This window comes from Palaemon carinicauda, chromosome 43, assembly GCF_036898095.1.
Source record: "Palaemon carinicauda isolate YSFRI2023 chromosome 43, ASM3689809v2, whole genome shotgun sequence".
In the NCBI taxonomy this organism is placed as follows: Eukaryota; Metazoa; Arthropoda; class Malacostraca; order Decapoda; family Palaemonidae; genus Palaemon; species Palaemon carinicauda.
Genome location: NC_090767.1, coordinates 57,292,880 through 57,316,775, shown reverse-complemented (window position 1 = coordinate 57,316,775; position 23,896 = coordinate 57,292,880). Strand labels below are relative to the sequence as shown.

The 23,896-nt window shown below is 43.6% G+C and overlaps 1 long non-coding RNA gene across 2 annotated transcripts in view; it reads right to left on the bottom strand.

Moving 5' to 3' along the window:
- Positions 1 to 16,369: 16,369 nt before the first annotated feature.
- LOC137633989 (uncharacterized) overlaps positions 16,370 to 23,896 on the bottom strand; it is a 90,573-nt gene continuing 83,046 nt past the window's right edge. For both annotated transcript variants that reach the window (XR_011042406.1, XR_011042405.1), the window contains exon 3: positions 16,370 to 16,508. This is a non-coding gene — a long non-coding RNA (uncharacterized lncRNA). The remainder of the gene's footprint in view (positions 16,509 to 23,896) is intronic.

Sequence of the window (23,896 nt, the reverse complement as noted above, 5' to 3'; positions counted from 1 at the left end):
ACATAAACATCTTGGAGGCCATGGCGGTCCTTCTTACTCTGAAGAAGTTATCCCCGCCGCCCTCGATCCACATCCGTCTAACCCTAGACAACTCGGTGGTAGTTCGTTGTCTCAATCGCCAAGGCTCAAGATCGCCCCAGATAAATCAGGTGCTTCTCCCAATCTTCCGTCTGGCGGAGAAGAAGAAGTGGCACCTGTCTGCAGTTCACCTACAAGGATTCCGCAACGTGACAGCGGATGCTCTATCTCGGACAAACCCGATAGAGTCGGAATGGTCTCTAGACGCAAGATCATTCTCCTTCATCTCTCATCAAGTCCCAGAACTTCAGATAGATCTCTTTGCAACGAGCGACAACAATCAACTTCCTCTGTACGTAGCCCCGTACGAGGACCCCAAAGCAGAAGCGGTGGACGCCATGTCACTGGACTGGAACAGATGGTCAAAGATATACCTGTTCCCTCCCACCAACCTTCTGTTGAAAGTCCTCTCCAAACTGAGAACCTTCAAAGGGACAGCGGCCCTAGTGGCTCCCAAGTGGCCCCGGAGCAACTGGTACCCCCTGGTCCTGGAGCTGCAGCCCAAGCTGATCCCTCTCCCGGGCCCAGTTCTCTCTCAACAAGTACAGAAGTCGACTGTCTTCGCTTCATCATCGAAAATCAAGGACCTTCATCTCATGATTTTTCTCTCCCTTGCCGCAAAGAAGAGGTTTGGGATCTCGAAGAAAAGTCTAGACTTCCTAGAGGAATACAAGACCGAATCCACGAGACGGCAATATGAATCATCCTGGAGGAAATGGGTCTCCTTTGTTAAAGCAAAAAATCCTAAAGAAATCACCATTGATTTCTGTATGTCCTTCTTCATTCACCTTCATGGACAAGGATTAGCAGCCAATACGATTTCAACCTGCAAATCGGCTTTGACTAGACCAATTCTATATGCTTTCCAAATTGATCTGTCCAACGACATCTTTAACAAACTGCCGAAAGCATGTGCTCGCCTACGCCCAGCACCCCCTCCGAAACCGATCTCCTGGTCACTAGACAAGGTGCTCCATTTCGCCTCCAACTTGGACAATGATTCATGCCCCCTCAAGGATCTGACTCAGAAAGTTATATTTTTATTTGCTCTCGCCTCGGGAGCTCGAGTCAGCGAAATAGTGGCATTATCAAGAGAAGAGGGACACATCCTGTTTGCTGATTCAGGAGAAGTGACCCTCTCCCCTGATCCGACGTTTCTCGCCAAAAATGAATTACCCACCAAAAGATGGGGCCCTTGGAGAATATGCCCCCTGAAGGAGGATGTCTCTCTATGTCCAGTAGAGAGTCTCAAGGTCTATCTTCGCAGAACTTCAAACTTTGGTGGAGGCCAACTCTTCAAAGGAGAAACATCGGGCAGCGACCTGTCACTGAAACAATTAAGAGCGAAAATCACCTACTTCATTCGCAGAGCGGATCCGAACAGTACACCCGCTGGTCATGATCCTAGAAAAGTGGCATCTTCTCTGAACTTCTTTCAGAGCATGGACTTTGAGAGCCTTAAAAACTTTACGGGCTGGAAGTCCTCGCGAGTTTTCTTTAAACATTATGCGAAACAAGTGCACGAAATCAAACATTTTGTGGTAGCCGCAGGTAGTGTTATGAAACCTGCACCTAACTCTGCGTAGAACAGTGAGTTACTTGGGACTCTAACTCTTCGGGTGCCTATGTTGACCCTCGAGTGATTCATAGTGATGTCTAAAAACACTTAGTGCTTTTATAACTGTTCTTATCCCAGGTGAAATGTCATAGTGTCACACAAGTGCCGCATGCCTTGAGCATGATGTGTTGTTTAAAGACTTGCGTTCCTCGAGAACGAGTACCTACTAATCCTGAAATTCCTTTTCAGATTCAAGAGCAAGCCTTTATTTCTATGTACATTATTATTACTGTAAATGAACTTTACTTTTGCTGTAAATTATTTAATTTCTGCATTGTGAAATAAAATTTCTATTTTATTACTTATGCGTCTCTTTCAGCTCCTACTTACTATGAAATACATACTGTCATAGTTTTATTTATTCCTCCTTTCTTATGGTCATGAAGAATTTAAGATGTCTAATCCTAAATTATATTCACCTTGCCTCAGTAAGGTTCCTACACGAATACTTACTTCTGATAATCAGGAGATGAACTCTATACACAGTGCCCAACCACCACTGGCCTACTTCAGAATGTTCCTATACAAATATCAAACATTCCGCTTCATCTCTAAGTTCTTAAAAGTTCTTCTGTCAAGATGAATAGCCCTTCAATACCACTTTGACGTCGGCATAGCCCATGGGAACTTCCTACCAATGGGGGGCAGGATACTTCGTTCCTATGGTTCTTACCTAAGATTACTTTGCTGTTTTGTCAATGCCTAGGCACTTAACTCTGGGGGAAAATCTACCACGATACATTGATTCTCTGGTACTCTTCCATCAGGACGCCATGGCTTGAGCCCAAAAAACGGATTTTGAGCGAAGCGAAAAATCTATTTTTGGGTGAGATAGCCATGGCGTCCTGATGGACCCTCCCTACTACTTCGTTCAGTTTGTTCCCACCCTACACAATTGTATCATGGTGATGGGCAGCAACTGGCGCCAGGATAAAGACGCGCGTGACGTCATTAGAGCAATGGCGTCCGTTTGTTTACGTCTCGAGTATCAGTAGTAGCCACGAGCGAGATTAGCTGTGGAACGGCTCCCAGCTATTCTCAGTCCTTACGCACCGAAGCATTAACTCTGTTCGGGGTGGAGATAGCTATGTGGCACGTTCAGACATGCGTGTCCCCTGTTGTATTACGATGTCTTAAAGGGAAACCTTTGAGATACTCGCTCCAGAAGTTAGAATTCTGTGATAACCTGTGGTTAAATTCTCTGGGAATATCTTAGTAGTCTTATACCCAAGGAAGCTACCAAACAGGAACCTTCCATCAGGACGCCATGGCTATCTCACCCAAAAATAGATTTTTCGCTTCGCTCAAAATCCGTTATATATATATATATATATATAGTGAAAACCTTACTCTTCTTTCGTACTGTCCAGCACAAAATAAAAAGTACACTTGAAGCTAAGAAGCAATATGGATGAGAAAGATGATGATACCAATTCAGTTGTGTTACCAGAGATTATGGGGGAACCGAGTAGGAAACCGGGGTTTTTAGGGTGGGGAAATGTCATAAACGAGTGATTTACAGCAATAATAATAGTCAGAAATGCTAAATAAGAACAAGTTAATCAGTTGGTAAAACATATGGATCATGTAAGTGGCTGAACATAGGCCAAACATGATTATTTAATGGATTTTGAGCGAAGCGAAAAATCTATTTTTGGGTGAGATAGCCATGGCGTCCTGATGGAAGGTTCATTTTTGGTAGCTTCCTTGGGTATATAACTACTAAGATATTCCCAGAGAATTTAACCACAGGTTATCACAGAATTCTAACTTCTGGAGCGAGTATCCTAAAGGTTTCCCTTTAAGACATCGTATATCAACAGGGGACGCATGTATTAACACGCCACATAGCTATCTGCATCCCATACAGAGTTAACACTTCGATATGGAGGGACGGAGAATAGCTGGGGAGCCGTTCCACAGCTAATCTCGTCCGTGGCTACTTTTGGTACTCGAGACGTAAACAAACGGGCGCCATTGCTAAATGACGTCACGTCCGTCCTCATCCTGAAGCCAGTTGCTTGCCGATCACCATGATACAGCAGCGCAGGGTGGGACCTGACTAAACTGAACGAAGTAGCAGGGAGGGTCCATCAGGACGCCATGGCTATCTCACCCAAAAATAGATTTTTCGCTTCGCTCAAAATCCGTTTTTTGGGCTCAACCCATGGCGTCCTGATGGAAGAGTACCAGAGAATCAATGTATCGTGGTAGATTTTCCCTTTGTAGTATAAGTGCCTAGGGCTTTGACAGGATAAGCATAGTAACCTCAATAAGAGAACCGATGGGAAGAAACTTCCTGCCCCCCTTGGCAGCGAAGTCCCAACGGACCATGCCGAAGATCAAAGTGGTCATCAAAGGGCTACTCACCTTGCTGGGAGAACATGAAGAACTCGGAGACAAAACTGAATGGTTGGCATTCATATAGGAACATTCACAAAGGCAGACAAGTGGTGGTTAGGCACTGTATGTGAATAGAGTCGTCTGGTCTCTAAGGTATGATGTAAGTAAGTATTCGAGTAGGAATATTACATTGCAGAAGTGAGTATATGATAAGGGTTGAACCCTTAGTCATCTTCATCGACATAAGAGGAAGGGGATAATAAAACTATGACAGTCATGTATTTCATAGTATAAGTAGGAGCGGATTGAGACGCACAAGTAATAAAATAGAAATTTTATTTCACAATTGCAGAATATGGTAATTAAATGCAATAAGTATGTAAAAGTAATTTACAATAAATTATAATGTACATAGTAATGAAAGACTTGCTCTTGAATCTGAAAGAGAATTTCAAATTATTAGTAGGCACTCGTTCCAGAGGAACGTCAGTCTTTAAAAGGAAAACACATGCTCTAGGCATGCAGCACTCATGTGACGACTATGACATTTCACCTGGGAGAAGAACAGTATATGAAAAGCACTAAGTGTCTTTGAAATCACTACGTATCACACGAGGGTCAACATAGGCACCCGAAGAGTTAGAGTCCCAAGTAACTCACTGTTCTATGCAGAGTTAGGTGCAGGTTTCATAACACTACCTGCGGCTACCACAAAATGTTTGACTTCATGCACTTGTTTACGTAATGTTTGAAGAAAACACGCAAGGATTTCAAGCCTGTGAAACTCTTAAGGCTTTCAAAATCCAAACTCTGAAAGAAATTCAGAGACGATGCAACTTTTCTAGGATCGTGACCGGCGGGTGTACTGTCAGGATCCGCTCTGCGAATGAAGTAGGTGATTTTCGCTCGTAGTTGTTTCAGTGACAGGTCGCTGCCCGATGTTTCTCCTTTGAAGAGTTGGCCTCCACCAAAGTCAGAAGTTCTACGAAGATAGACCTTGAGGCTCCCTACTGGACATTGAGAGGCATCTTCTTTCAGGGGGCAGATTCTCCAAGGTCCCCATCTTTTGGTGGGTAGTTCGTTTTTGGCGAGAAACGTCGGATCCGGGAAGAGGGTAAGGTCTCCTGAATCTGTAAACAGAATGTGACCCTCGTCCCTTGATAATGCCACTATTTCGCTGACTCGGGCTCCTGAGGCAAGAGCAAAAAGAAAAATAACTTTTTGAGTCAGATCCTTGAGAGGGCATGAATCATTATCCAAGTTGGAGGCAAAATGGAGCACCTTGTCCAGGGACCAGGAGATCGGTTTTGGTGGGGGTGCTGGGCGTAGACGAGCGCATGCCTTCGGCAGTTTATTGAAGATGTCGTTGGACAGATCAACCTGGAAGGCGTACATTAGTGGTCTAGTCAAGGCCGATTTGCAAGTAGAAATCGTGTTGGCTGCCAAGCCTTGTCCATGAAGGTGAATGAAGAAGGACATGCAAAAATCGATGGTGATTTCCGTAGGATTTTTTGCCTTGACGAATGAGACCCATTTTCTCCAGGATGATTCGTATTGCCGTCGTGTGGATTCGGTCTTGTATTCCTCGAGGAAGTCGAGACTCTTCTTCGATATCCCGAACCTTTTCTTCACGGCTAGGGAGAGAAAATCATGAGATGAAGGTCCCTGACTTTCAATGATGAAGCGAAGACAGTCGACTTCTGTACTTGCTGGGAGAGAACTGGGCCCGGGAGAGGGATCAGCGTGGGTTGTAGCTCCAGGACTAGGGGGTACCAGTTGCTCCGAGGCCACTTGGGAGCCACTAGGGCTGCTGTTCCTTTGAAGGTTCTCAGTTTGGAGAGGACTTTCAGCAGAAGGTTGATGGGAGGGAACAGGTAGATCTTGGACCACCTGTTCCAATTCAGTGACATGGCGTCCACTGCTTCTGCCTTGGGGTCCTCGTACGGGGCTACATATCGAGGAAGTTGATTGTTGTCGCTCGTTGTGAAGAGATCGATCTGAAGTTCTGGGACTTGGTGAGAGATGAAGGAGAATGATCTTGCGTCTAGAGACCATTCCGACTCTATCGGGCTTGTCCGAGATAGAGCGTCCGCCGTCAAGTTGCGGAATCCTTGTAGGTGAACTGCAGACAGGTGCCATTTCTTCTTCTCTGCCAGACGGAAGATTGTCAGAAGCACCTGCTTTATCTGGGGCGATCTTGAGCCTTGGCGATTGAGACATCGAACTACCACCGAGTTGTCTAGGGTTAGACGAATATGGATCGAGGGAGGCGGGGATAATTTCTTCAGAGTTAGAAGGACCGCCATGGCCTCCAAGATGTTGATGTGGAACGTCTTGAACAGGGGAGACCAGGTGCCTTGAGCCTGTTTTTGGTGGGAGTGACCTCCCCAACCCTCCAGCGAAGCGTCCGTGTGGATGTTGAGTGATGGAGGTGGGTGTTGAAGAGGGATGGACCTTTTCAGGGCCTTTGCTTCCGACCACGGCTTTAGGAGCAGCCGAAGTCTGTTTGGGAGCCGTCTCTTGAGGTCTCTTCGAGCGATGGATGCGGAACGTCTCCAGACTCCCGCGGCATCCTTTAGCTGTGCACGTAGCACTGGGTTTGTCACTGAGGCGAACTGTAGAGAGCCTAGAACTCGTTCCTGCTGACGTCTTGAGATCCGTTTGGATTTCAGCAGTCGCTTGACAGACCCTGCTATTTCCTTCCTTTTCTTCTGGGGAATGGAAAGGCGGTGTGACTGAAGGTTCCACTGGATTCCTAACCATTGGAACTTCTGAGCTAGAGAGAGGCGAGATTTCTTCGCGTTTATCTTGAATCCCCAGTGTTCTAGGAACTGGGTAACTTTGTTGCAGGATCTTAAACAATCCTCGGGCGATAGAGCCCAAACTAGCCAGTCGTCGAGGTAGGCCATCACCTGGACGTTTCGGAGGCGGAGCTGTTGTACTATGGCGTCTGCCAGCTTTGTGAAGATCCGAGGGGCCACATTGAGGACGAAGGGCATGGCCCTGAAGGCGTAGCTTTTCCTTTGAAGTCGAAATCCTAGGTAGGAGGAAGCGTGGTGGTTCATTGGAACGTGCCAGTAGGCATACGCCAGGTCTATGGAGACCGTGTAGGAACCTTGAGGCAGAAGGGTCCTTATCTGTTGAAGAGTCAGCATCTTGAACTTGTCGTTCGCTATGAACTTGTTGAGGGGGGATAAGTCTAGAATGACTCTGAGCTTGTCGGAGTCCTTCTTGGGGACGCAAAACAGTCTCCCTTGGAACCTGGTTGACTTTACCCTCCTTATCACCTTCTTGTTCAAGAGATCTAGGACATATTCTTCCAGAAGGGGGGTTGATTATTGGAAGAATTGCTGGAAGGTTGGGGGTGGTTGAGTCCAACTCCAGCCTAGACCCTTCTTGACGATGCTGTGTGCCCAGGGATCGAAGGTCCAACGATCCTGGAATTGGCTGAGTCTTCCTCCAACCGGAAAAACTTCATTGCTTCTGGTGTCCCGAGGGTTTACTGCCTCGGCCGCTAGCTCCCCTTCCTCCTCTGCCTTTGGAGGGACATCGAGATGCGTCTCTGCCTGTACCTCTGTTTGAGCCTCTACCTTTGGGACGAAAGGTAGTCATCTGTTGCTCGAAAGCAGGGGTGAAAACCGGCGAATGTGACAAGACCGGTTGGGTGACCAGCTGAAAGGTCTGCTGTGGCTGAGCTGCCACTTGGGGAGTAGCGGATCCCGGAAACTGCCGTCTCTGTTGACGTTGCTGGGGTTTCTTCTTGGAGGATTTCCTCTTAGGTTGAGGGCCGTCGTCCTGAGAGGATTTCCTCTTCTTCGACATGCCCCACTTGTGGAGAAGGTTCCTGTTCTCCGTGGCAGCCTTGTCGATGATCTCTTGCACAAGGGCAGAGGGAAAGAGGTGCTTACCCCAGATGTTGGAGGAAATCAGCCTCCAGGGTTCGTGTCTCACTGTGGCACTGGAGAACACGAATTCACGACAGGCTCTACGAGCCTTCATGAAGCTGTACAGGTCTTTAACTACAGTCGCCAAATGCGTTTTGGCGAGCACCATGTAGTGATCGGGGACTCTAGTGTCACCGGCCATGACATCGAGCTGTACCTGGAGGGACATGGATGCGGCGAGCCTTTCCTTCGTGTCATGTTCCCGACGAAGGATATGGTCATTAAGTTTCGAGAGGTCTTCGTTAAACTGACGTCCAGCAACGTCAGGTTTTAGTTTCCCCACCACGACGGTATGCTGGACATCTTTCCAGTGTCGAACATCGGGGGGAGTAATCAGGGAGAAGGGTCTGCACTCCTCCAGTGCAGGGTAAGGTTTTCCTTCTTCCACTGCCTAGTGTACCGCAGCGAAGGCCTTTTCCATGAATGGGAGGATCGCATCGTCTGGTGCGCCGTAGGTAGGGTGTTTCTTGCTAGCGCCGGAAGCTTTGAGCAGGTAAAACCCCTACTTTTAACAGCATTGGCCAGCATAGCCTGGGTCTTCGGGAGATCGAACACTATCACCTCCTTAGGTTCGGTCTCTTCTTTAGAGGCAGGTTCGGATCGAAGACGGACGTAACAGTCCGCATAAGCCTCAAAACTCGGGAAGAATTCCACTTCTTCCAGGGCAACCGAGCCGACCTTCTCACTGACGAAGATCCTGCCCGTTGTGATAGGCATGTGCTCGGCATACCTCCAGGGGTTGGCGTCCGAACATGCCGGGAGGTCCTTAACCGAAATCCTTTTCGGCTCCTTTGAACTTCCCATGGTCCTGATGTATTCGTGTGTCTCACGGAGTTTCTTGTCCATAAGAGCTTAGAGCATACGGAACATCTCCTGGGCGCTGGATGGGATGGGGTCCGGGTTAGCGGAGGTAGACGGGAGTGATACATCCGTCAGTGTAGGAGTCGGTGTGGGGGGGTGGAAGGCGGAGCGACCTCTTGCTCCGACTCGGTGTATTCCACTTGGTCTTCCTCATAGTCCAGTTCTTCGGCCATGAGGTTCCTCTCCGTGGTCTCCGACACCTCCGACATACGTTCCGCGTTGTCGGTATCCAGGCGACACTCGTGCATGGACTGGGCCATGACAACATCGGGTTCCACCGTTATGTGGATGGTGGGGATCTGATCCTTGGGGACCACAGAGTCTGGGGATGCCTTCGGGAAAAGCAAGGCCCTCAAGTCTTCAGTGGCAAGGTATGGTCCAGTGGCGTTCTTCTGGAAGCCACGCACCCATTTGCGTAGCTTCTCTCGAGAAGCATCCCTAACCTCCGCTGAGGGAGGATTATTGAACGCCTCGACCAGGCGGTCCTTGCAGACTGTACAGTTCTGCGGGTCCCAAAACTTCAGATCGCCTTTCTTGTTGGAGCAAGGGGCGTGGGTCCTACACGCCGTGTGCCCGTAGAAGTGCGGGCGCTTCACTGCACAGAAGCCATGATCGCACTTCACGTACTCCTCCTGTAAGAGAAAGAGAACATGAGTATGGGGCAGTCATAAGAATGACATATTCTAAAGTTAAATATTAAAGGATTAATCTTTAACTTAATATTAAATGTGATGTTTTTGAGAGTGGACGGAAATGAAGGAGATAGACATATACTCCGTGTAACCCGCACGGCTGGTTACCGTAACCTTATCCATAGGCAATTTGTTTGTGACCGAGGGCACAGGGCAGAATTCTTCATAGATTGCCAGGGAGGCAGGGGGAATTCTAGTAGGAATTGCCAAGGATATAAAACTGGGACTGAGGCCACTCAGACCATAGAATTGGGAATGTAGATGATCCCATAGGGTAACGGTTTCCGGCAACCAGCCGTGCTAAGATACACACAGCATGCTGGAAATTTGTGATATGCAAGAAGACAGCATGGGTATTAATAGAACGGTAAGACAATACCTATCTATTTATGTAGTCAAGCCATCTGGTTGCAATTTAGGGCTATCAGCATGAGATGATAGCTAGGAGAAGGGGTGCAAGTCGCTTTGACGCCTCCGGAAGGCTCCGGCAGACCGACGGCACGCCGGAGGCCGCTCCAGCAGAGTTTCTGGCATTAGGGGAGACAAACATATAAGTCAGGAGTAATGCCAGGATGGCGGCCGCCGGCACAACGGCGGAACGCCGGCGGGGACCGAAGGTTGCCGGCTTGGTGACAGGGACAAGGAAGGGCTATAGCAGAACCGGACTGCCGGAAGTGGATGCCGGCACTCCGGGGACCGGACCGATGGACGGACGACCGAAGCTATGAGGTATGCGGGAAGGCCATCGGCTGTACGCTGACGGGAGGAGTGACGGCCCACGGGGCAAGGAAAGTGTCACCAAGGGTGGGAGGTGGGTATCACCGACAGAGGAGGCGGCAAGGGACCGGCACCAGGACAGTGAAAGAGACAGAAGGAGGGATGTAGGGGTACGGACACGGACCCCAAGACATCCCACCTGAATGGGTGTACCCATGATAGAGGCTAGCCCTATCACCCAGTAGCAGGGGCCGCAGGCGGCCGGGAGCCAGGGTAGCCCAAGGGAGGGATAGGGAACACCCAAGAGGGGGAGAACCCCTGCAGACAAAACACATCCAGTGGCTAACCCCATAGGACACTATGAAGGGTATATGTACCAGAGCGGACTGCACACAGGGACTCAAGGTAGCCCTATCACTCCACCCTAAGGAGGAGTTGTAGGACAGGGGACAGATGGGTATAGACTAACCTAAGTATAGGCTAGGCCATACAAGAGATAGGTGGGGAGGGGAGAAGAAGAAGGGTCTTCTATAGGAGAGGCTCTGTACCAAAGCGGACACCAAGGAAGGGAGGACGCTCCCTAGCCTAAGGTTAGGCAGCCTGTCTGAGAACGGTGCATGGATACCGTTTCAGCAAGGCACAGAACTAACTCCCCCCAAGCCTAACCTAGAGCAGGGATGTTACACCCTGAACTAGGAAGGATGGAAGACGTATCGCATTGCAGGGAAGGTCAGGAAGCCTAGCCTCAGCAATAGAGGAAGGGCAAGCCGTTCCTCATTCTCGGACGCAGCCCTAAGGGGGGATCATTCCCTTAGGGAGGACAGAGAAGCGATAAGTACTCTGGTATGAGCCTGATCCCCTTACGTGGTAGGGGGAGCAAGGCTACGCAGAGGGATTGCCCTAAGGCAGGGGGTGAAGGGAGCATATAGAGGGCCTACAATTAGGTTGGGTTAGAGAGGCACACTGTCAAACCTATCCCCTATATGGTCCCTAAAGGTGAAAACACTTGCATCACAGTAAACAGTATCATAAAACAATGCCACTATCTTCATAACTAAACCTAGGATCACTGAAATATATCATGCATGAACACTGATGATAGGCACTCTGGCCTAGGGGCTAGACTAGCGAACTGGTATGGGGTCAGTCGATGACCAATAAAAGAGCGTCAAAACATGATATATAAAGTTCCTAGCTATGAAGACTAAATAACTAATAGTATCGATTAGTTAATGAGGCCGGAAAACGCTGTTGAGGCTAGCTAAATAAGGCATGCAAAACAACAGCGACGCCATAAAATGGCGGGTCCGGTCGAGGCACAGCTCTGCCACAAAACATCAAATATCTCGAAAACTAAAAGTTACTTTACGGTCAGAGCTTATTTAAACAATACTGGAACCTTGTACTCAACTTTCCAGAAGAAGGCGAGGCCGAGGGTAGAGACATGGCTAAGATGCAAGTCGATAAAGTACGCACAGGGAAAAATCCGACTAGTAAGGCAAGCTACTAAACGAAGGATGAGGACGGACGTGACGTCATTTAGCAATGGCGCCCGTTTGTTTACGTCTCGAGTACCAAAAGTAGCCACGAACGAGATTAGCTGTGGAACAGCTCCCCAGCTATTCTCCGCCCCTACACATCGAAGTGTTAACTATGTGGGGTGCAGATAGCTATGTGGCGCGTTAATACATGCGTCCCCTGTTGATATACGATGTCTTAAAGGGAAACCTTTAGGATACTCGCTCCAGAAGTTAGAATTCTGTGATAACCTGTGGTTAAATTCTCTGGGAATATTTAGTAGTTATATACCCAAGGAAGCTACCAAAAAAGGAACCTTCCATCAGGACGCCATGGCTTGAGCCCAAAAAATACTTTAGAATCTCTTTTTATCAATATTATTGATTGAGGGAGAAATTTAGGTTAGTAAATAAGTTTAGAATAAAGTAATGATTTGTGGCATAATCAACACATATACTCCTTTGTGGTATAAGCAGTACAATTAAATTGTCTTTGCAGTAAGAACAGTACTATTTGATGAAAATTGCTGTATAAAAACTTTGTAGGTAAGGAGACTGCTGTCATGTATCATTACTGGTGGAGGTAGGTTAACTGAAGTAGCAACTGGATGATGAATTTAGGAGCAAAACTTAATCTGTACTCTTCAAAAGTAAGTTTTAGTTTATGCTTGTACTGAAATGACGTTAGTTATAACCCATTGAAAAGACCTAATTACTTTGATATATTGAAATACATGAGAAAAAAACAATTATGCAATATATTTTGTAATTTTCATTAAATATGATTTTAAATGCATATAATAGTTAGAATTTTTCATATATTCTTGATTCAATTTAAATATACATATATAATACTGCCAGCGGCGGATTTAGGGGGGGGGGGGCGAGTAGGCCATGGCCTAGGGCCCCGCGAAATTTTATTCATAATTCGGGGTGGGCACTTTATAATCAATGGAAAAAATTTTCTCCACGCTTGTGTCAATGAATTTCTGCGAAATAATATCTACACAGGCAATTACAACATTTGCAATTTGGCAATTCGCAGCATTTGAGCTGTGCAATGAATGTGGCGTTTAGTATGCATGAAAGTGAGTTATATTCACTTCATCGGTTCAATGACTTTGAATTTCATACAGTTTGCTTGCAAGCAACATTTTGAATTCGTAAGTTAATGCAATAATGCAAGCTCGGTTTTCTGTCAATCTATCATATAAATTGTGTGAATAATATTCATTGTGTGTGGACCTGTGGACTTTTCTTTACTTCTTGTTGGGTCCACGTGGCGCGATTACTAACGTTCAATCTGCACTCTGATTGGCTGTTGAACCCTGTATGCACATGCTTACATGTATGCATTAATGACTCATGATAAATCTTGTGCAACTATTTTCACGAACACTCTCATCTGTCACTATGATCTGTCTGCTTTATTTTGTGCTAGCATGCTTTTTTTATCAGTTTGCTCTTTCTGCCTGAAGTGTTCACTCTCATTGTTTTCTGAGCGCAGTGGTCTCATCTGACTTCTTGACGTACCTTCCGGCTCATTTCTGCTCAGGTGTGAATTTCATTGATTGAAACCTTTTCTATTTGCCTGTCGACAAAAACAGGAAGAGACTAACTTGTCAAACATCAGTTACAAAAAAAGGTTCCACCTCTCTTACTGTCGAACACGTCTCAGTTTTCTCGTTGCTTCATCCCCTCATATGTTAATGTTTGGAACACCCCTCCTAATGATGTCGTCAAGTCAAATGATTGTTATACTTTCAAAAAACACGTTAATGCTTTTTTTCTCTCCAGTGCCTCAACGTTTTAGTTTTTCCATGTTCATTTTTTTGCCTCATCAATGCTTCTTCTAATATTTTTATTTCTATCATCGATGATGTGCCGTTAACTAGGCCTTCGGGTGTATGCATCTCTTGCTTTCTGGTTGGTCGCCAGTTTGTTAAAGACCTGAGATCCCAGTTCGATGATTTTGAAGCAAAAGCTATGGCTAAGCGTGATCCCAGTGATGTGACTGGTAAAGTTGCATACTACGCCGACAGGCAGTCGCAGCGTATTAGAAAGCGCAAGCGTCACCACGATGAACTAGACTCGGTGGAGGATGTTACGCTGACAGGGAGAGACATGTTTAGAGTGACTGCTTTCTTGCCAATCATTGACAAGCTCTATGCTGCCCTAACAAAACGCCTTGCAGCTTACAGCGAACTTCGAGAGAAATTTGGGTTTTTATCAGAAATCTCAAACAAAACAAACACTGAACTTTAAGCAGCTGCTGAAAAGCTTGTGTCTTCATATCCTAATGACTTGGAGGCGGGATTGGAGTCGGAGCTTTTGCCGTTTGCACACCTCATGAAATCCATTCCAAGAGGTTCATCCGAAAGTGCTCCTTCATTAGGTGGAGTAAAAGCTGCACAAAGACAAAGTCCGGAACAAGAAATGTATAAGATAATTCACAGACATGATATGGTTGAAACATTTGCTAATGTTGAAATTGTATTACGACTCTATCTCTGCATGTTTGTCACAAACTGCACTGGGGAGCGATCATTCTCCAAGCTGAAACTACTAAAGAATTATCTAAGAAACACCATGGGGCAGAACCGCTTATCTTCACTCACCCTGTTGAGCATTGACATGAAAAATTAAGGGTGCTTGATTTTACTGATGTCATCAAACAGTTTGCAAGTAAGAAGGCTCGAAAAAATAATTTTTTTAATGAGAAATAGTTGAGTGTACAGTGCAAATTGCATGCAATAAACTGAAACCCACTCATTTTGCCACTCACTTCAGGCAAACGGTATTCTCTTTTGTTTATGGTGTATTATTGAAGTTATTATTTTTCAATGGTGCATCATTATACTTGAGGATCTCCTTAGTTGATGGTGTATTATTATAGTAATTTTTTTGTTATGCTTCAAAAAAGCAAATGTGTAATGTTCAACTGTGAAATGGTCACTTGGATAATTATCAATAAATTGAATATTGTTTAAAAAGAAAATTTATTTCAACGCTTATCTCTTTAGTTAATGGTATATTATTATAGTTATTTTTTATTGTTGAGCTTCAAAAAATCATATGGGTAATGTTCAACTGTGAAATGGTAATTTGGTTAAATTTCAATAAATTTAATATTGTTTAAAAAGCTAATTTATTTTAACGCTTCGCTCGTACACTGATTTGAGGGCCCGGTAAGGTCACCGGGCCTAGGGCCCCGCACAACCTAAATCCGCCTCTGAATACTGCTGTTTTAACTCAAAAGGTTGATGTGCAATCAGGGAAAATCTTTGCACCAAAAAAATGTGGAATTATGAATGGCACAGAGTCAAAATATTCACTCTTGTTGTTGTAATGAAGACAAGATTAAATATACATGCTCAACTTAACAGCAGTTTTCAGGGGAAAATATGAAGATAATTTGTGTGACTTGTGCAAAGATGAAGAAGATACTACCGAACATTTATTTTCTATGCCCAAAATTAGGACAGCTAGTGACTGTAGACATAAGTTTAGGTTCGCTGAAAAATCCTAGCAGGGATCTGGCTGCACTTATAGGTAGGGCAATGCATACCAGTTCCCTAATATCGCAAGAGGGTCTGCCACTCTCTTTTATTCTTCTCCTGTACTTCTCTTTCTCCCTTTTTCCTTAATCTTTCCTATCCCGAGTACCTGCCTTTGAGCTATAAACTGGATTGTATCCAGGGGTACTCTTCCTTTCCCCATATTCCTCACTTCCCTATTCTTGTTATTATTGTTGTTGTGTGACCCTGTCTTGCAGAAGGCAAGGCAATCTAAAGCGAACACACTCACGAACAAGTGACTGATCTGATGGTAATATCCAAAGTAACTGAAGTAGAAAACCTTTAGATTCTTTAGTATATTATTTTGGGAATAATAAAATACTACCATTGATGAGTGTCAATATGCACAATCTGAGACAGTGGTTACAGCCACACCCATTCTTAAAAGTGCTCCTGATTATTTTTGTTTTTTCAAGATGTGTGATAGCTCGATAGTGTATATGTTGAACAAGATAGGGCCCAGAACACTACCCTGTGGTACACCTTTCATAAGAATTCTCTCACTGGATCGGTTTCCAGAAACTTCAACACCAAAACCTATTTAGAATCTATCCTTCACGGCAAAAGGGCTAGAATATGTCACTTTTGAACTATTAATTAGTCATTTGAAAAGTATGAAACATCACTGGATAACCAGTCAATATCTCAAAGAAAATAAGACAAATAAATTCAAAATCTAAATCATACCTCGATTTCAAAACGAAAACATTAAATGTTCACATATTGACCAAACTATATGAGAGGCTATTTACAGTGGCTGGTGTTGCCCAAGTGCGGAAATTTCGTCTGCGGAAGCGGATTCCTCATCGGCATAGTTTGCACCAATTTCCCCGTGGGCTATTTTTGTAAATTTCTTATTGATATTGTTGTATAGTTTATTGTTTTATAGATTTTTTTTTGTATGTAAGTAAATATATACTCACATAATACATCGAATTTTGAATAAATATGTATAGAATGGAGATGTACACTCAAAATAGTTGGTTGTATTACTACACTAGAGCAGGTTAAGTTTAGCGAAGTTACTTAGTGAATAGGAAGACTGTTGTAGATGTTTCTGGAAACCGATCCAGTGAGAGAATTCTTATGAAGGGTGTACCACAGGGTAGTGTTCTGGGCCCTATCTTGTTTAACATATACACTATCGAGCTGTCACACATCTTGAAAAAACAAAAAGTGGTCATTAAACTAAATTGTAACTTTAAATAAAGATTCCCACTGCTATATGATGTTATAGTCTACATTACAAGATTGTGAAACCAATGCTCAACCATTTTGAGTCTTTCTTTAACAAAATTTCATATATGAACAATTAAGTTAAGAATATATACGCTGTTAAATTAAAATTATAATTGTAGTAGCATCTCCATTAATTTTATAGTTGTTAAAAAAACAGAAGCACTTATCATTTAACATAATAAAATACAGTTCTGCATTTTTTTCTGCTAATTATTAGAGAGTTAAAGGAACACCTTCGATTCAAATTGCCTAATCCACAAAGTATGTCCTTCAGTATTGAAGATTCATGCAATCATGTGGACCACTAATGAAAAGGTTTTAATATCAAAATGATAATGTCGCCTGTATTTCCCCATTAAAGATAATCATCACTTAGTAACAAAATTAATTCAACTTTTTACCTTGATACTGAACAAAGACCGTTGGTATTAATTACTAAATAAGGCTTCCAATTCTCAGATTAAAAACTTTTTTTTTTTTTTTTTAGATTTCACAGTTCACTGACAACGAGTAGGTGCGTCCTCTTAAACGAAGAACAAATACTGTATGTAGAAAACCATTTCTGTCTGGTTAGTCCAAAAACAAACAGGCTAGGAACCCCAACCCCCTTACAGTAGGAGCTAATTGGTCATTACTAATGAGGCAATTATAAGTCTGCTATTGGAATATGAGAAAAAACAGAGTTGCATACAAAATAAATAGTCTATAAAGGTTTTCCCAAGAATATTTTCTAAAAACTTGTATAAAAAGCCGTGTTCCTACTTGGGCTTTTATCGCGGTCATTTCCTACTTTAATCTAAACTTAATTTCAATGTATTAGTGGTATAGATTATCTTAAAGATCAAAATTAATCCTCTTTTTCTACCAACCACTTCTGTGTAAGTGCTGAGATGACATGAGGCTGACTTCATCTAAACTTACAAATAATTTAAATCTTGGGATACACTAATGAATATTTAATATTTCAATGGATTTGATGCTGAGAGAGAGAGAGAGAGAGAGAGAGAGAGAGAGAGAGAGAGAGAGAGAGAGAGAGAGAGAGAGAGAGAGAGAGAGAGAGAGACATAACTATGATAGAATATTGGCAATATCTCTATTTTGTCGAAATGGTATTTGCTCAAACGGTTTTACATTCTTTTTTTTCGACTATTTCTAAAGTCTTGTTTGTTTAGTTGGTGTTTGAAATTCCTCCTCTTGTTCCTGACCAAAGGAACCTTTATAATTGAGTGTTCCCTCCAGGCATTTCAGTGTTTAACAAACTACTCTTATACTCTTTTGACGTGTTTTCTCACTGCAAATCTTTCCACCGAAACCAGTTTAGTCAAATATATTCTTTACCAGCAAATCCAAATAATTTTAGTAAGTCTTTCAACGCACATGAGTATGTTAAGTATACTTGTACCTCGTATAGCATAGGTTCGATATCACTGGAATGTATTTAAGCAAGATATTTATTAAGCAATCTTTTATTATCCCATCAAGAAGTCTTGAAATAAATCATATGATTCACTTACTTTTCCCTCATATTTTCGAGTTGTGAGTCTTTTATAAGAAAAAAAGGTTTTTGAGGAAAACTAATCAAGGTTAATGTAATGTTAGTCCCTTTCGCTATCCAGAAAACCTGAGATTGCATACAAGAAACAAAGAAAGGGATTCAACTATCTGAAGCCATTTTACGTTGGCTGTTCCACAGTTGCTTTGGTTTGACGAAGAATGAAATCGTTAGATACCAGTTAATGATAGGTTTGTTAAGGTTGCATTAACACCTCTCTCTCTCTCTCTCTCTCTCTCTCTCTCTCTCTCTCTCTCTCTCTCTCTCTCTCTCTCTCTCTCTCTCTCTCTCTCTCTCTCTCTCTAAAAGTATTTACAAAATATTACATATTCGTTTACATCAACATTCTGTTGATGATTATGATAGATTAAGAAGTTCACAACAATTTCTACAGTACTCCTCCTCACTTTGAAATTAAGCTTTAGCCAAGAACCATATTTTTCACCATTCAAGATATAAATCACTTAAAAAGTTTCAAAATCCCTGAGGTAAAATAAAATCTGATAGGCCTATTTAATTTCTAGAACAGTGGTTCTCAAACTGGGGGAAATTTCCCCCTGGGGGGAAAATTGAAGCTTCCAGGGGGGAAATTATTACACTACCAACTAACTAAAGTAGGTGGGGGAATTATTTGTTAGCCATTCAATTGAAATATGATCATATCAGTTCTCACTGACATTATATTCAAGGGGAGAATTGGGGTGTCATGCCCATTTCTGAGGCAGGCGAGAGTGGGCATGAGGGCAGCTCTCTATTCAATTTACTCTAATTATATGTTTATCAGTATATTTGTACATTAGAAAAATAAATCAGTAAATAGTCTCAAGTGTGTTTTAACTACTCTTTTCCCTCATACACATGAAGGGGGAAATTTGGATGGTTGAACTGGGTGCAGGGGGAAATGGCAGAAAAAAGAGTTTAGGAAACATTGATTTAGAATATAATATCCATCATTATACGTCACAACATGTAGCCCACAACTACAGTCAGGTCTAGAGGAATACCAAAAGTACAACTTAAGAAATGACAAAACATAATAAAGAGGAGTAAGACTGGTAAAAGGTGTCCCCACCTTGAGGAAGGATCACTCCTATGTTAATTGATTTACACTGGCTGCCTATTTGATTAAATGAAGTTTAAATGATGTACAATAGATTATGGAGAACAGGACGTCCAAAATATCTAAGAGAATTGCTACATGTTGTGTAGCCAACAAATCGTGGTCGACACGAGAAAAGTTACAGACTGCTTCAAATTATTCGAACCTAGATATATGTCTACTCTAGGCTCTAAAGCCTTTAAATAAGCTCCCCAGAGACATCCGAAGGATTGAAAATATTAAGGCTTTCAAGAGGAAGCTGAAGAATTTTTTTGTTGTGAGTGTGGGCTTCGATAGTGTGAATTTGACAATAAATGACCAATATGCTTTCGAACATGATAAACAAAAAACCTAGAAATGATCAACTAAATCAAGCTTAGCAGGACTTGATAATAGGAAATAGGATAGACCTACACATGAGAGAGAGAGAGAGAGAGAGAGAGAGAGAGAGAGAGAGAGAGAGAGAGAGAGAGAGAGAGAGAGAGAGAGAGAGAGAGAGAGAGGACTTTCACAAAAACCTAGATGATTTGATGGGATTAAAGAAAAAATATGTCTTCCCTGACAATGTTTGTGCAGAGAGATTTGCTATATTCTGCAATGAAAAAATTGATAAAATCTATAGAGGTTTCCCCCAAAATCACTTGGAAGGACAGTCTGCTATGCCAGTGAAGGAGGGAAACAAGTTAATAAAATTTAAGGAAATAAATATGTGCGACTTGTTAAAGGTTATGAGAGAGATGAAGAATACATATTGTGGAAACGACCCTTTCCCAAACAGTTCAATAAGTGAAGCTCCAAACAAGCAAGTTGTATATAATATTTGCCTGAACATAATTAACCTAAGTATATCACAATCCTGTTTTCCTAGCTGTGAAAAAACTGAGTTGATCAAACCAATTTACAAAGGAAAAGGTGATGTAAACGAGCTAAATTCATATAGGCCCATTTCAAATTTATCCTGCATGTCAAAGCTTATTGAAAAAGTCATAAGTGAGCAATTATGGGCGCATATTGATGACTTAGAGGTATTCCCGGAAAATCAATCGGCCTACAGAGCTAATCATTCTACAGAAACTACCTTATGCTCAATAATGAATGATATGATAGGTCTTCTTGATGGGGGAAAGTGTGGAATTTTGATTATGTTAGATCTTCGTGCTGCTTTTGACACTGTTGTGCACGAGTACTTACTTGACTTAAAGTCTATTGGAGTGACTGAGGAAGCACTGAAATTTTTGCGAAGTTACTTAGTGAACAGGAAGACTATTGTAGAAGTTTCTGGAAACCGATCCAATGAGAGAATTCTTATGAAGGGTGTACCACAGGGTAGTGTTCTGGGCCCTATCTTGTTCAACATAAATACTATCGAGCTATCACACATCTTGAAAAAACAAAAAGTGGGTTTTAAACTATATGCAGATGATACTCAGTTTTACCTCTCAATTTCAATGACACAAGATACAGAGAAGAAAATTGATGAGATAATGACTGAAATAAAAACATGGATGCAGAGGAAAAAGCTCAAATTAAATGATGATAAAACAGAATGTATGTTCTTTGGCACAAAGGTGGCTTTGAAGAATTACCAGTTATTTCAAAGTATGTTATTTTCATTAGTAAAATAAATTTTTGAATATACTTACCCGATAATCATGTAGCTGTCAACTCCGTTGCCCGACAGAATTCTACGGAAGGGATACGCCAGCGATCACTATACTAGAAGGGGGTGTACTCACCAGCGCCACCTGTGGCCAGGTACTGCAGTACTTCTTGTTGACACCACCTCAATTTTTCCTCGGTCCACTGGTTCTCTATGGGGAGGAAGGGTGGGTCAATTAAATCATGATTATCGGGTAAGTATATTCAAAAATTTATTTTACTAATGAAAATAACATTTTTCAATATTAATCTTACCCGATAATCATGTAGCTGATTCACACCCAGGGAGGTGGGTGAAAACCAGTGTACATGTATAACAGTAAGCTAAGTATCCCGTATTTCATATTATTAGTTATTCAAAATAACAATGAAATTATAAGTACCTGGTAAGGAAGTCGACTTGAACCATTACTCTGCCTTTAATAAGTTCGTCTTCCTTACTGAGCGCAGCGTTCCTCTTAGGAGGCTGAACAACCCTAAGGTGCTGAAGTATAAAGGGCTGCAACCCATACTAAAGGACCTCTACACAACCTCTAACCTAGGCGCTTCTCAAGAACGAATTGACCACCCGCCAAATCAAACAGGATGCGGAAGGCTTCTTAGCCTACCGTAACAACCCAAAAAACAACAATAAAAGCATTCAAGAGAAAGGTTAAAAAGGTTATGGGATTAAGGGAATGTAGTGGCTGAGCCCTCACCTACTACTGCACTCGCTGCTACGAATGGTCCCAGGGTGTAACAGTTCTCGTAAAGAGACTGGACATCTTTGAGATAAAAAGATGCAAACACTGACTTGCTCCTCCAATAAGTTGCATCCATAGTACTCTGCAGAAAACGGTTCTGTTTAAAGGCCATCAAAGTGGCTACAGCTCTCACTTCGTGGGTCCTTACCTTCAGCAAAGCAAGGTCTTCATCCTTCATGTGAGAATGAGCTTCTCTAATCAGAAGCCTTATATAATACAAAACAGCGTTTTTGGACATAGGCATCGAAGGTTTCTTGATGGCACACCATAAGGCCTCTGACTGTCCTCGTATAGGTTTTGACCTTTTAAGATAATATTTCAGAGCTCTGACAGGGCAAAGAACTCTCTCTAGCTCGTTACCCACCATGTTGGAAAGGCTAGGGATTTCGAACGATCTAGACCAAGGACGTGAAGGAAGTTCATTTTTAGCTAAAATTCCGAGCTGTAAAGAACATGTTGCTGATTCGGATGTGAATCCTATGTTCTTGCTGAAGGCGTGAACCTCACTAACTCTTTTGGCTGTCGCAAGGCAGACGAGGAAAAGAGTTTTGAGAGTAAGGTCTTTGAAGGAAGCTGACTGGAGAGGTTCGAACCTAGGAGACATAAGGAACCTTAAGACTACGTCTAGATTCCAGCCTGGAGTGGACAAACGACGTTCTTTAGAAGTCTCGAAAGATTTAAGGATGTCTTGCAGGTCCTTGTTGGAGGAAAGATCCAAACCTCTGTGGCAGAGAACTGAAGCCAACATACTTCTGTACCCTTTAATCGTAGGAGCCGAAAGAGATCTAACATTCATAAGATGTAACAGGAAGTCAGCAACTTGGGTTACAGAGGTATTGGTAGAGGAAACTGCATTGGCTCTGCACCAGCTTCGGAAGACTTCCCACTTGGATTGGTAGACTCTACGAGTGGATATCCTCCTTGCTCTGGCAATCGCTCTGGCTGCCTCCTTCGAAAAGCCTCTAGCTCTAGCGAGTCTTTCGACAGTCTGAAGGCAGTCAGACGAAGAGCGTGGAGGTTTGTGTGTACCTTCCTTACGTGAGGTTGACGTAGAAGGTCCACTCTTAGAGGGAGAGTCCTGGGAACGTCGACCAGCCATTGTAGTACCTCTGTGAACCATTCTCTTGCAGGCCAAAGGGGAGCAACCAGCGTCAGCCGTGTCCCTTCGTGAGAGACGAACTTCTGAATGACTCTGTTGATGATCTTGAACGGCGGGAATGCATATAGGTCGAGATGGGACCAATCCAGCAGAAAAGCATCCACGTGAACTGCTGCTGGGTCTGGAACTGGGGAACAGTATAAAGGGAGCCTCTTGGTCATGGAGGTGGCGAACAGATCTATCGTTGGCTGACCCCACAAGGTCCAAAGTCTGTCGCACACGCTCTTGTGAAGGGTCCATTCCGTGGGGATGACTTGATCTTTCCTGCTGAGGCGATCTGCCGAGACGTTCATATTGCCCTGAATGAACCTCGTAACCAGAGTGAGGTTTAGACTTCTTGACCAAATGAGGAGGTCCCTTGCTATCTCGTACAGCTTCCTCGAATGGGTCCCTCCCTGCTTGGAGATGTATGCCAAGGCTGTGGTGTTGTCGGAGTTCACCTCCACCACCTTGTTCAGCAGGAGGGACTTGAAGTTCATTAAGGCCAGATGAACTGCCAGCAGCTCCTTGCAGTTGATGTGAAGCGTTTCCTGTTCCTTGGTCCATGTTCCCGAGCATTCCTGTCCGTCCAAGGTCGCGCCCCAGCCCGAGTCTGATGCGTCCGAAAAGAGATGAAGATTGGGGGTCTGAATCGCTAACGATAGACCCTCCTTGAGAAGGATGTTGGTCTTCCACCACATGAGAGTAGTCTTCATCTCCTCGGTGACAGGGATAGAGACCGCTTCGAGCGTTAAATCCTTGTCCCAGTGAGCTGCTAGATGGAATTGGAGAGGGCGGAGGTGGAGTCTCCCTAACTCGATGAACAGGGCTAATGATGACAGGGTCCCTGTTAGACTCATCCACTGTCTCACCGAGCATCTGTTCCTCTTCAGCATGCTCAGAATGCACTCTAGGGCTTGGCTGATTCTTGGGGCCGACGGAAAAGCCCGAAAAGCCTGACTCCGAATCTCCATTCCCAGGTAAACGATGGATTGGGAGGGAATAAGCTGGGACTTTTCTAAGTTGACCAAAAGACCCAGTTCCTTGATCAAGTCCAAAGTCCAGTTGAGACTCTCCAGACAGCGACGACTTGTGGGGGCTCTTAACAGCCAGTCGTC